Here is a 13,665-nt window from a genome sequence, read left to right on the forward strand (position 1 = left end):
GTTTTATTTAGATTCACACAGCATCTTCTGAAAAGGAATTTTAAAGCCGTTGAACTGCTAGGCTCTCCTTCCTTGCGCATTTTAAACTGCCCGAGGTTCCTATCTTTTCAGATATTTACCATTTTCTGTTAAGAAAATGCCTTCCCTGAAATGTTGCCGGTTAAGGAAATTTATCTTTTCCTTCAGTCTTCACAGGAGTGTAGGCGATTAGCCACGGAGCCCTTCTCTGTCTAGCACCAGGCATCAGACACCCAGCTACGCAGAGTCCCTTTGAATGGAACTGCAGAATAATCTCCAGAAGAAACAGCGAGCTCAGATGAGTGGCAGCAGCCCATTGTGCTGACTTAAACACACTGGGCAGCAGCCGTCTTGCGGGCCCAGGGAGGTGTGGTGTTAGGTGTTAATAGCAGGGGCCAGGGACGTTTAATATCAGTACATTGGGCCCCTTTGTAATTAGGGTTCCTAGTTAAAGACCCTGAACACTGTAAAAATTTTGAGTATTTTTGTTTTGTTAGAAGCAAGAGTCATTCAAACCTTTTAAATTCAAACATCATGGGGGACACCAACAGGTAAGACAACAATATCTAAAACCTACATAGCATTGTTCACCTGCGGGGTTTTATGTGTGCTGATTGATTTACTCTCCAAAACCCTATAAAGAAGTATTATTATCATCTCCATTTACAGGTGAGGAGATAGAAATGTGAAATGACTGAGGCAAGACAACACAGTTAGTAAATAGGAGGGCTGGGTTTGCATGCAGGCTGGCAGACAGCGTTGGAAGCCCTCTGGTCACGTGTGAATGGAGGACTCCAAGCCTTGCCCACTTGGCCTTGGCCCTTTTGTTTTTGCTCCAGAAAATACCCTGGGCTCTTTATTGAACGTAACTCAGAAAGCCAACCATTTGTTTCTCTCTTTCCTTCAAGGGATGAAATTGAGCCGCAGAGAAATAAAATGACTTTCCTAAAAATCTCACAATTAGAAAAAAATAAAAGAGAGAGAGTCATTTACATCTTGTTCTTGAGATACAAGACTCACTTGATTCTCCTCTATCTGTGGTGGGCAGGTTCTGTGTGTTTTCTATTGGGGATAAAAAAAAAGTCTTCAGGTAAGGGCATCCTAAAGAGAGCTTAAATGGATATAAGAATCTGTTGAATGTCCAGAAGATCAAAGAGCAGCTTGGGGGAAAACCCAAATTAACCCAATTATGTCTTGCACTTTCTCCAACTTGTTATATGAAGCTCAGAATAATACTAATGCAAATGAGACCTCAGTCATGAATTATCATCATTCATTCATTTGACAAATACTTTTTAGGACTCACTATGTGTTATGAACTGTACACATGCAGGCACATCCCTTGTGTCACATACAAGCTACTGGGATACAGTAAGTTCCTGTCCTGGTGGAGCTCATATTCTAGGGTCTGTGGGAAGACCAGTGAACTTTGCAAAACAAACAAATAAACAAACAAAACTGGTCTTTAGAGGGCACTGCACCAGTCTGTAACACCTCACTAGCTGCCTTGCAGCTGTGAGCCCCTGGCCCTGGAAGATCAAGTGAGAAGACCAATGGCCTAGAGTAAATCCATCACTGTTTTTGAGATATTCTTGCTTCCCCACTATGAACATCAGAGGATTTATTTAAAACATTTTTCCTTAACAATTTAAAACTCTGTGCCTTGCTCCATACTTGCAGAGTGCTACATGTCACATCTTTTGTTTGTATGGAAGCATGCAGAATATTTTTAGAAACTGATACCCACCATTTCTGTTTCATTAACCCACCAGGGCCTATTACCATTGATGAAAACTCCAATAATTAATACATTTTCAAATTGATTCCTACAGCTTGTTGATAACAGAAACTTGTATATCAAAACCATAGTGTTGTAGGAGAGGTAGATAAACCCATAGAAACTGCACAGTGCCAGTCAGGGGAAGAGAGGTGGAAAGTAGCACAGTTCTGCTTCAACCTACTGTGTGCCATATACCATGCTTGAAGGAACTTCAGTGAACAAGCCTGTCTAGCCAAATACCCAAAGCAGAAGTGTTTTAAACATTCACAGCACAACTTTGAGGTTCTTAAAAAAAAAAAAAAAACACAGGTGAAGCAAAATTTCAAATTATAATTCTGATATTCCTAGGATGATTTCCTAGCCTACCGTGCCTAGCAAAGCCACAGGAATTTGCTCATTTACACTCCCAACAAGTGGATTTTGTGTATAAGAAAGAAGGCACAGTTGGTAGGTTCACTATGAGACTTTACCCATTTCCTATCTGCTTTGGATTTTAGTGGAAAGCAATTAAGCTTCCATAATACAAAATAATATATTTAAACACCTACATAAATTAAAATTGATCATGGTGTTTACATTGTACGTTAAACTTAAGCCTCAAGCAGACTGAGTTTTGGCATGGCAGAGGGGAGATGGAGAATGTGGAAAGAGTACACTGCCCTGTGGCTGCATCCCCTGTTGCCCAGTAATGTTCTCTGCAATAAGTTGTGCCTGCCAAGTTTTACCAGGCTGGCAGCTGGCATGTGCAACAGGAAGGTCACTAGTGAGCCTATCAAGATCAAGACTGGAAGTGGGATGAGAGCTAAAGGGGCATCTTGAAGATTTAGTTCCTCCCAACTACTTGGGGTATGGTCATTCTTACCTACTCATTAGATACACATTCCTTACTTCACTGAAGCATGCTGTCCCTGAAAATCTTTCAATTGTTTTCTGGGAAACACTTGTGAGCTGCATTTTGTATATTTATAAATTATATGATATTATAGTGTAAAGAGTGATCTTTGTCTTATTCACAATCTTAACAAAGACTGAGAGAAAGCACATGAAATCTGATGCTCTAGGGTGACAATAACAAATCCTATTCAACAAGTCTCAGTAGAGTGTAGCGCTCTGATTTTAGTCTGTCCTGACTAAGGCCATTGCCACCGTGGTGAAGCTGTGCATACAAATTGTCATTTTCTTGGTGAACGTTGAGAGAATTATAAGGATGTGAAAATTTAGGCATCAAAGTTGATCAGAGAGAAAAAAGAATAAAGGTTATGACATGGATATTTGATTAAAATTAGTTTAGAATAAATAGTATATTACTTCAATGAATCACCATCATAAAATAGGTAGTTTGGTACACTGTTTCCCTTTTGTTAAGGGAAATAATTAGGTGGATCTCAGATGATTCCATGAAGGAGACCTCTTTTCACAGAGGGGAACAAGGTGCATTTCACTGCTAAGGGTCAGATCTCCCAGTCCTCCTAGTTAACAGAACTATGGATGTCCTCCAAGGCACAAAGGGACAGCATTCGGCCCTATTAAACGGGCTTCTGCATTAATCTAGAAATTCTTTGTTGAAAACCAAAAACATAGCAACCATATTTAAATTTCAGACCATTACAATTAGGTGTCTTTGAATAAAGAAGAAGAGAAAAGAAACCAAAACCTATTGAGTAGAGCTTTTAAAATCATGGCTAGGTGTATTTCAAAACAAACACGCCTACGCCATTCCAGTTAAAGTAGATCGAATCCTCTAGCCTCTTCAGAAGTTGCCCTTGGACTATGAAATAGGAATTTTGTTTAGGGTTTTTCAGGTGTGATGTTTTAAAAGAAAATGTTTGCAAATAATATTTTCAATGCAACTGCTTTTGAACGGGGCAGCAGGAGAAGCCAAGTTAGGTTAACAGATCAACCATAGAAAATTCAGCAGGATCCTTTGCAAGGCAAGAGGGAGCCTGTCTGTGGCTTTGCTGTGTGGTCATGTGGCTCCACCGAGCTGCTTTGCCTGATTCTCAGGGGTTTGTGGTGTGTGTGTATTCACCGACACTCAGGGGGCTGGAGGCAAGGCTGGGGATGGCTCTCTGGCAGGCTCAGCCAGTTTGGCACGCTCTCAGCTCTGGGAAGTCCACAGTGTTTTACAAAGAGCAGGTGGGCGAGAAAGCTCAACACTGCAGGGCAGATCGCGCAGCTGCGAGAGGTGGAATTCCCCACCAAAGGCTCGGCACTGCTTTGAAAATGAATTCATCATTAAAATAGAAGGATTTCTGAAGCAGTAGACGAACACGGGCCTTGATTGGTTTCAAATTAACTCTTTGTATTCATCTTTCATTCATCCTGTAAGAGAACGTCTCTGCTTTTCCAGAGACTGGTAACACAAATAATCCTTGACATCTTTTCAAGGAGAGTGAACCGCTGGCGTGCTCACAGGGCTGCATCTGCTTTCCATCCCGCCTGCATCTTGCTGCTATAAAGCCTGGCATGGAGGGACTCTTGCTGCAATCCAGGCGCTCTGTTTTGCTTGTGTTCAGTATTTAGAAAAACAGGGATTTGCTTCTCCCTGGAAGGAGAGTCTATGCTTCCTCTGGAGGCTACAGGAAAAGGAGGCATGGCATTCCCCATGTCCTTTCTCTCTCTTCCCCTCATTTCTGGGTCTTTCCTTCCCCGGTCCCCTTCTCCCCTAACCCAGGAGCTAAGAATGGCCTGGCTTCTGCTCTTGCTGCTAATTTAAAGCCTTTCCTTGTAGAAAATACCTGTAGAACCGTTTTCTCTGAGGGAAACTATTTATGTGTCTGTTAAAAGTGTCTTTCGTCCACCAATCCCATAAACAATTAAATGCATAGCCTGCTAGCCCAGAAACCTTCCTGGCTACTTCAGTGAAATTTCCTAATCCTTTTCTACAGCAAGCCATACCCAAGCGCCGTGGCCCATTCATCTGCTGTTGCTCCTCAAGCACTTTGATCTTGGGGCTTCATTACAGCTCATTTCAGCATTAAGGATGATCTGAATTCATGAGCTCTTCCCTTCCTAATAAGTGCCATTCAGATCCATCCTCAGGAGCGACCGCAGCTCACGGGAAACTGGTTCAAACCACGCGCAAAAGAATAATGGGCCGGCTTCAAACACAAGTGAAAAACCGGGTTTTTATTAGCCAAATGAACCTTTGAATGAAATGCTTCATTAAACAGAGGAGTCTCATTTTCAGGGCACTGTTAAATCAGCCAATTGCCACCCCGAGATTAGTAAGCGTGATTATTTCATTTTTTTCTTTTTCAGGTGGAAACTATGAGGTAGAGAAGAGACTGAAAGTGCCCTCCTCATCCAAGGTAGGGCTGGCATTAATTTGGGGTAGATTTGGCTTCATAGATCTTGAAAACCAGAGGGGCTTTTATAGGATTCCTATCTATTAATGTGGAGTGGAATGGGCCACTCCTAAAGAACCCCCTCTTTTTTTCATTTCCTTTAAAAAAAAAGAAATTTAATTTGTATTCAGATAATACCCTTATAACTTCTAAGGCTGTCAAGCAAAGAGAGGAAAAGATAATTAGAAGATGATAGGAACCAGCACAAAGCCAAATGGAGGAAGACGGGCCCACAGTAAGACGCACAAGCCACCACCTAATCCGTGAACTGCCTTCGCTATAATTATGTTTTGCTCTGGCATTAAACTGGTGAAAGCACAAAGGAAACACTATTAAAGTCTAATTCCCACAAAAGAGAGCTCATCCTGTATAACAGTAAGCAGCGTGCACCAAAGAGGTGCCTATGGCAAATTTTAATTTAGCATTTAATAGGAGCATTCAACAACATTGCAAAAATAAAAGGGAAGAAAGAGTTGATGGTATTTATTTATTTATTTATTTGTGTGCTTGTTTGCAGTACTGGGGATCAATCCAGGGCCTCATGCATGCTAGGGAAATGCTTTACCGCTAGTATGCTTTATTAGTATGCTAGTAATGCTTTATCCTAGTCCTGGTGGTATCCCTTTAAATACACTCTTGCTATTGGCTCATTCTGTCCCCACCTTCAACCTTCTCAGCCCTTCCTCATGCCCTCACCCCATCTGCAATCCCTATCTCTGCTCTCCCCGACCCTAGCATCGAATGCATAGCTGAAAGTTATCGTATACATATGCCATCAAGCCTAGTCTTCCTCCTTTGGTGGAAAGAGGTCAGAATGAGGGACAGAGGTGGAAACTTATGAACCTTGGGAAGAACAGGTGTGAGGTGACAGGACAGTTCGCCAGAGCACCTGACTGCACAGGGAACTTGCATAAAAAAGTGAACATGACCCTGAATAGAAAGTCAAAGTTAAGATGGGTAAATTGGCATGTGCCTGTAATCCTGGTATTCTGGGGAGGCTGAAGCAGGAGGATTGCAACTCTGGGGCCAGCCTCAGCATTTTAGCAAGACCCTAGAAAGAAAAAAAAAATAAGAGAGAGAGAGAGAGAGAGAAAGGATGAAGGAGGGTAAAGAAAAAAGTTTTGGGGATGTAGCTCAGTGGTAAAGTTCCTCTGGGCTCAATCCCAATCCATAGTTTAAAAACCAAAACAAAACCCCCCAAAAAGATCAAAGTGAATAATCTAGCTTTTAAAAGTCATTTCTAGGCCTAAATGCTTTAGATTTATTCCACACAGTTTGTAATTATGAATAATTAGCAGACTTTTACCTTTTTGCCATGTAGTCCTGGTTTGGTACACTTGAATAATCACTTAAATTGATCACAATGGGCTGAGATGGGTTAGGAGCAATGGAACTGATATACCCTGGTCTTTGTAACTCATGAAGTTGTAGATAGGTTATAAGAAATTACAAGGACTATTTTTTCCCCCGGTTGTTTTTGGTTCTACCACTTATAAAGAGACAATGGCAATTTGCCATTTATTTCCTCTTCTTCCTTTGATTCTTGCATGTCATATGTCCTGAGTCCAAGAGGACAAGTAGGTAAGTATTATTGTCGTTGTAGAGATGAAAAAGAGCAAATCAACTTAGCTACGATTGCAGTCTGAAGAATATAGTGGTTAAGAATGGAGGTTTTGAAGACAGGCTGTGTCACTTAAAATGCTGGCTTTCATGTACTTAAAAGGCACAGGTTGGCTAGGTGGTACATGCCTGTAATCCCAGCAACCTGGGAGGCTGAGGCAGGAGGATCGAAAAGTTCAAGGCCAGCCTGAAAAAACTAGTGAGACTGGGTCTCAAAAGAGAGTCGGGTATGGGAGAGCTGGGGATGCAACTCAGTGGTACAACACCTCTGGGTTCAATCCTCAGTACTGGAAAAAATCAAAAAGCACAAGTTAGTCATTAAACCTCTCTGAGCCTCAGTTTCCTCATCTACGTAAAGGGGATGTAATAAACCACCACATAGGGCTGTTGAGAGAGTTAAAGAGGATAAGCGTGTGAACCCCTAGCACAGGGCGGGTCTAATGCATAGTTGAACACCCCATAAATATACTTGTATAATTATTATTACTAGTACTACTGATGAGAAGACCAAGGATCGGAGTGTTTGAAGGACTTCTATTAAGAAGGCCACACAGTTAGACAGAGTTGCAAATACAGCCAAGACCATATTTTCCCTAGCTTTTGAACCTACTCCTTAGCAAGAGTTTTTCTTTCTTTGACAAATAGAAAAAGTGAATTTCCTCTGAGCATTGTTGTTATTCAGTTAAGTCTGTTTTCGGGGAATATACATATTTTAAGCAGGATTAGCTTGCAGAAGCAACCAAATGGAGAGATGGTTAGAGGATTCACCCTAATACTGATTCAAACATAAATTTGATCGCGGCTGAATGCATCAAAGTACAGGGCTCTATTTAGTTGGTTACAAAGTAGTTTTAGCAATATATTCTTCCTAAGGGGCACCCAGGCTGATGCAACTTCAATTGCTCCAAAGTACTATGTACCATTTGGAAATGAGTGAGTGGTCAGATTTGCCAATGAACATGTTTGCAATTCTAAATCCATCATTTTAGGAGTGCTCATAAAACAAGGTCCAGATTTATTTTCCACTTGGTGTTTGTTCTGTTCATTAATTATATTCATATCTGCTTCTTTGAAGTTATTGAGACTATTGGGAAATGTAAAAGAAAGCTGTATTGATTTCAGTCTTAATATCATTCCATCTCTATTTCCTTCATCTATGAACTCGCAGGCATGTTGAGTGACATGTGGCGGTGGGTGTAGTATGTCGGGCATAGCGCAGGGCATTATCAACAGAGCCCAGGCGTCTCCAGATCTGCAGTCTCTTTGGTGAGAGGGTTTAGATTTAGAATGTCTGGATTGTATTCTACTAAAATCTCCACAGCCTTTCCTTTCAAAATCAATTTCAGTTGTCAGAGGGGGAAAAAAAAAGAGGGGGTGGTGGTGAGTCACTTTGAAATCATATAGCTTATTATTATCATCATTTTTTTTAAAGCTTATTACTATAATTTTTCTCCCAAGGGAGCTGAGTTGATTTATCACCCCACCCTCCTTATCTCAACATGTGGCTGAGTTCAGAAGGGAATTAAAATCGGGGATTTTTTCCCCTCCAGGGAAAACTGATAGAATATACCCTAACCTCATTTTCAAGTTTAGCAGGAACTTTTTAGCCCCTTGAGTTTAGTTTTAAAATGTACATACAGCAAGTAGGCTCAGACCTCTCCCTACATTCATGTTTTTTCCCTGAATAGTTTAGAAACAAGAGCAACTGAGGTACAATCTTCACAAATGGAATGCAGTACAGACTTGGTAGAAGATAACCTCATTGACATCAGGGATTCTTATCTAATTAGTTCACAGTTCTATGCTAAGCTCCTAGAATAACATCTGGTTAATAGCCGGTGCTCAATATATATTTGGGAATATATTCTTACTTTTGTGAATTCCCCAGATCTAGGCTTGAAGATTCCCTTCAATCCAAATACTAGGGGCTCATGAAGTGTCAACTGACTGCCAAAACTGTGCTTCCTAGTAACGGCTAGGAAGTGACCCTCACCAATAGGGAAGGAAAAGTCCTGTGTCACTTGGCATTTCAGCAGTGGCGGGAGCAACCTCCTCTGTCCCTGGGCCAGTTTCACAGCGCTCCTGGGCTCAGGATCTGTGTCAGGTCATTTCATGCACAGCAAAGGGAGAGGAAGAAACTGTTCTCAGCTTGGATGACTGATAGCCTGGGATTATTATTCTTTGGGTTCCAGGACACAGGGCTCCTATTATTTCCAGAGAGTTTTCATTTGTTTTTTCAATGCTGAAAGCTCATGCCAGTATGGTCGCCTGAAAGCTCATGGCAGCTTATATATGAGACGATCATATTCCATTCTTGGTTCCCTTAAACAGGGTGCTACTGTTGCAGAGAGGAAGTTCCAGGGGTAACTATTCCCCTGTGACTCCAGTGTGGTCAGCGGAACTGTCATATGCAAAGCAGGCTTTGCAAAGGCTTTTGCTGGCTGAAATATAGGAGTGCCATTCCTAGCTGGCTCACTTTTCCATCCCGGCCAGAATCCTGCCTCTTGCCAGTGCCAACAGCTGATATGCCAGAAGAGTACTGAGCTTCCCTTCAACTCCCTGTCCTTCTCCTACCTCGTTGGCCCCTTTGGAATAGATTTTGTTCATGAGATGTTGCTATAACAAAAATTGGATGATGAAAGACCACCATAATGTGCATGTGTTGGAAATGGCAATCCAAGATTAAGGAGAGTGTTATGCCTCGGTCTGATAGGATCTAGGGGTGCAAAATCTAATGCTCAGAGGGTGAAGAGGGTTTTATAAGTGAGTAAAGAGGGCAGGGTGCAAGACAATCTAGTGACTGGGGAAAATCTCAAAGTGAATGTGTTGCCTGAAAGGGACAGCAACTCACTACTTCCGGCTGAAGGCAATATGTGGGATTCGAGTCCAATGTGGTCAGGTCTCTTGTCTTAGAGACGCCAATAGTCCATTTTTTGGTCTGTGCAAACTCTGAAATTGTTAATATTCACAAAATATTTATTATTTTTGAAATGGTGTGCAGACCAAAGATAGCATATCTTGGGGCTTTCGGATTTCATGGATATAAACATTCATTCTACAGTTAACATGGTGAGTTACTACAATGTGCCTGCACTGTGTCAGGAGCCAGCAGAAGTGAAAATGCCAAAGATATGGTGTTAGAGTCTGTAAACAAGTCAAAAATAACACCTGGCATTTTGCCAGGGGAATGTTGGAGTTCATAAACAAGTCTGGATGGGCCTGGCAAAATGTCAGAGGGAGTGGTTTGAGAAGTAACAAAACCGAGCCATTAGGTGTAGAGATTCCTGATTGGTTGACTGATGTATCTAGTTTATGCTAATTAGATAAGCTGTGTGGAATGTATAAATACTGCTCCTGTCCTGCAATAAATGGCTCCTACTCCTGCTGTATCAACGTACACAAGTTATTCGTCACCCCCCGATTATTCTGCTGCAGCCGGACTGCGGCAGATGGTGGCCCGTTACGGGGAGCCCCGGGACACTCGGGGGTAAGTGACGAAAAAAAGCTGCCCGTCCATAGATAGGACGGGGGCAATCTGCTCGTCCCTAGGCAGATAGGGCGAGAGGAAAAATGACCATTTCAAGAAAATGGAGAAGATTGATACAGTATGTTTGTGTCTTGTTTTGTCTCAGTGTATTGTATTGTCTTTGTGATGAAAATATGGAAGGGGTGAGAAGTAAATTTCCAAGAGAAGAAGGCACCCCAGTGGAACCAAGAATAGTTAGGGCATGTGTTGATAAGAGCCCAGGAACTCTAGTCAGAAAGAAAAAGAAAGTTCAGAAGAAGAAGGATTATCAGGAAAAAAGTTGCAGCAAAAGGCTATTACTAAATACTTTTCGTTACCGGAGGGTGTGTGAAGCGGAGAGGCAGCTGCCGAGTGTGCAAGCCGGTCACAGCGCAGCAAGGATTTTCCAAGAGGCGGCGGTGACTGGCCCTTCCCCGCCTCCTGGCCGGGGAGCTGGCTCTTCCACTGCCGCGAGCCCAAATCTAGACCTGACCTGGAGGCACAGTCTCGCAGGCTCTTGCTCCCTGTGCCCAGTAGCAGTTTGAGTCCGGGACACTCCCCAGGGCCATCTGGGGCTGCCCAGGCACTACAGCCAGCAGAAGACGCTACTGGTGTCCCTGATGTTTGGTCATTTTCAATGCCAATAACTAAGCTACAATGGTTCTCCCACACCTGGAAGCTGATGAGTAATGAGCACTATTAATGCTTATTTCAAATGCAAAAAAACCTTGAGATAATGTACTAAATTGTTCAGAAGGTTGTTTTCTTAGTAGAATGCTACAGGATTTTCTTTAGCCATCCGGAGTTCCTGCCTTCGTCCCAGTGCCGGTAAAGACCAAGGTGGAAGAATTTCCAGTGTTGCTGAAAACCGGACGAGACTTCGGCTGAGAAACAGACGAGACTTCGGATCAAGCTAGCTGCCTGCAGAACTTACCTGGACTGTGATTTAAGCTAGCTGCCTGCAGAACTTACCTGGACTGTGATTTACCTGGACTGTGAGTTAATCTATTGAGACACTGCTTTACCTGGACTGAGACAACAAACTGTAATCTACAACAAATTGTAACTCGGTATCTTTGCTAACAGTGTCATTGCTGGTATAATTTTTCCAAGGGCTTCTTGCATGGAGCCATCAATTGGCTTGGTATTGTGGCATTTTGTATCCTCCCTTTCTGTTTGTAGCAGGTTATTTATGGTGTTTCTGTAAAAACCACTATGGTCGTTATTTAAATTAAACAAAAGGGGGAAATGTTAGAGTCTGTAAACAAGTCAAAAATAACACCTGGCATTTTGCCAGGGGAATGTTGGAGTTCATAAACAAGTCTGGATGGTGCCTGGCAAAATGTCAGAGGGAGTGGTTTGAGAAGTAACAAAACCGAGCCATTAGGTGTAGAGATTCCTGATTGGTTGACTGATGTATCTAGTTTATGCTAATTAGATAAGCTGTGTGGAATGTATAAATACTGCTCCTGTCCTGCAATAAATGGCTCCTACTCCTGCTGTATCAACGTACACAAGTTATTCGTCACCCCCCGGTTATTTTGCTGCAGCCGGACTGCGGCAATATGGGTCGTAGTCTCCTTATGCTTTGTTAAATGAAGGAGAGAGAGGAGGAGAAATAGATACAATAAGTAATAAATGCAAAAGGACAAAGACTCACTGGACAGTAAAGAAGAGGCTACCTTAGTTTCTGAGGTTGAAGGTCAGTCATGAGAAGGTCTTAACCTCTGGAAAGCTGGGCTGTGGGGGACATTCAGGAGAGGGACAGTACTACCAGTGGCTTGAAGATGGGTCCTGCAGAATATACTTGGACATCCAGGAGTGGGCTTGTGCCACTGGTGTATGGCACAAATGCTAGGCATTGAGGTGGCTCTGAAAAGCACCCTCCACCTCGGTATCCAGTATCCTCTAGATCCTGTTCTAACTGGTACCATCTGAATTTTCTGAGTCTCAAATTGGCCCAAAAATGGCAGAACACACTTTCACTTTCCTCTGACACTCACTATGGAGTGTGACAGCTGAGGATCAAGGAACCATGACATTGAAAACTCTGCTGGGGAACCTGGCATGGATAGATTTTATCCACGGCCAACCCACATCTGCAGCCAGTTTAGTCACATCTGCATCTCGCATCCCATGGTGCTGTATCCATCCAGCATCTGGGTGCATCTGCACCCATCCATGCCCAGCATCTGTGGAACAAGTTGAGTGGTGGTGGCACTGATTTCACCAACAGCTAAAATGTTAACAGTAGGTAATTGGCTATTTTCCCCAAAACCTTTTTTACAAAACGCATCTGCCAAATTCATGTGGACATTCTTAATAATCTGTGAATGTGATTTGATTTTTACTGGTCCTGTCTAATAAGGTGTGTGGTTTTATTTTAAAGGTTGGTCTTTATCCTCCTTTTCAGAGTTGTATTGGTCATCAGATCATTATCCTGATTCTGATACACGTAGCTTGCCCTCCCTCCATTTTTTTTCTCATATGAGCTGTAACTATGGGAGAGTATACCATGGTATCATGGCTAAACTTCTACTCTGGTGCTAGGATTCAAATCCCAGCTCCACATCTGACCCATTAGGACCGCTTTACATCTCCACATTTGTTTATCATGGAACACCCCCACACACACATACCTCCAAAGAATTCGTGAAGATTAAAGGGGCTAATATAAGCAAAATATTTAGTACCAGACACAGACCTGTATGAGTGTTTACTACTATTACTAAGTAATATTATTATTTCTAGTGGCCCCAAATCAGTAGAGGAGAATAGCTTTAAAATCTTCAAGGGGATCTCATGAAAACAAAAAGAAGACCAGTGGAGCAGACAAAAGGGACAGGGTGGAGGGAGGAGGAGAAGGAAAGGGGAGATACTGGGGAATGATAGTGACCGAATTACATTGTTATATTATGTGCATGTATAAATGCATAACAACCAATCCCACTATAATGTATAATTATATTGCACCAATAAAAATATGGAAAAATCATATCTCTAGCTGGTCCTGTCCTTCTCTAGCTGGAGACATGCACAATTTGAAATGTAGAATTTTTGTAGAGAGAAAGTAGATCAGATAGAAAAGGTTATAAGACATTATTTTAGCAGGAAGATCCTCACCAGGGTGGAATCTTATTTTCTTCTTTGTATTAACTGCTATGTGTAATTCTAGAATTTATCCTCCAATTGGTTAGAAGAGGCTTCCTCTCTAGATTGAAGTAATAATAATCTCATTTGCCCCAACTCCAAAGCCCTTTGAAGTTAAACACTGAGAGAAAGAATGGCGGGGCCACTCAGCAGAGATTACATCTTGTTTTAAACACTAGCTGCTCTGAGAATAATTTCCTTAATTAATATTCACAAGATATCATACACTTGAGACTATATTTTCA

The 13,665-nt window shown here is 42.1% G+C and overlaps 1 long non-coding RNA gene across 1 annotated transcript in view; it reads left to right on the top strand.

Annotated features, from left to right (window-relative positions):
* LOC125619802 overlaps window positions 1-13,665 on the top strand; it is a 36,078-nt gene that overhangs the window by 20,612 nt on the left and 1,801 nt on the right. The window contains exon 2 of the long non-coding RNA XR_007351401.1: window positions 5,060-5,109. This is a non-coding gene — a long non-coding RNA (uncharacterized LOC125619802). The remainder of the gene's footprint in view (window positions 1-5,059; window positions 5,110-13,665) is intronic.

The sequence above is a fragment of the Marmota marmota genome, unplaced genomic scaffold (assembly GCF_001458135.2).
Source record: "Marmota marmota marmota unplaced genomic scaffold, marMar, whole genome shotgun sequence".
NCBI classification, from domain to species: Eukaryota; Metazoa; Chordata; class Mammalia; order Rodentia; family Sciuridae; genus Marmota; species Marmota marmota.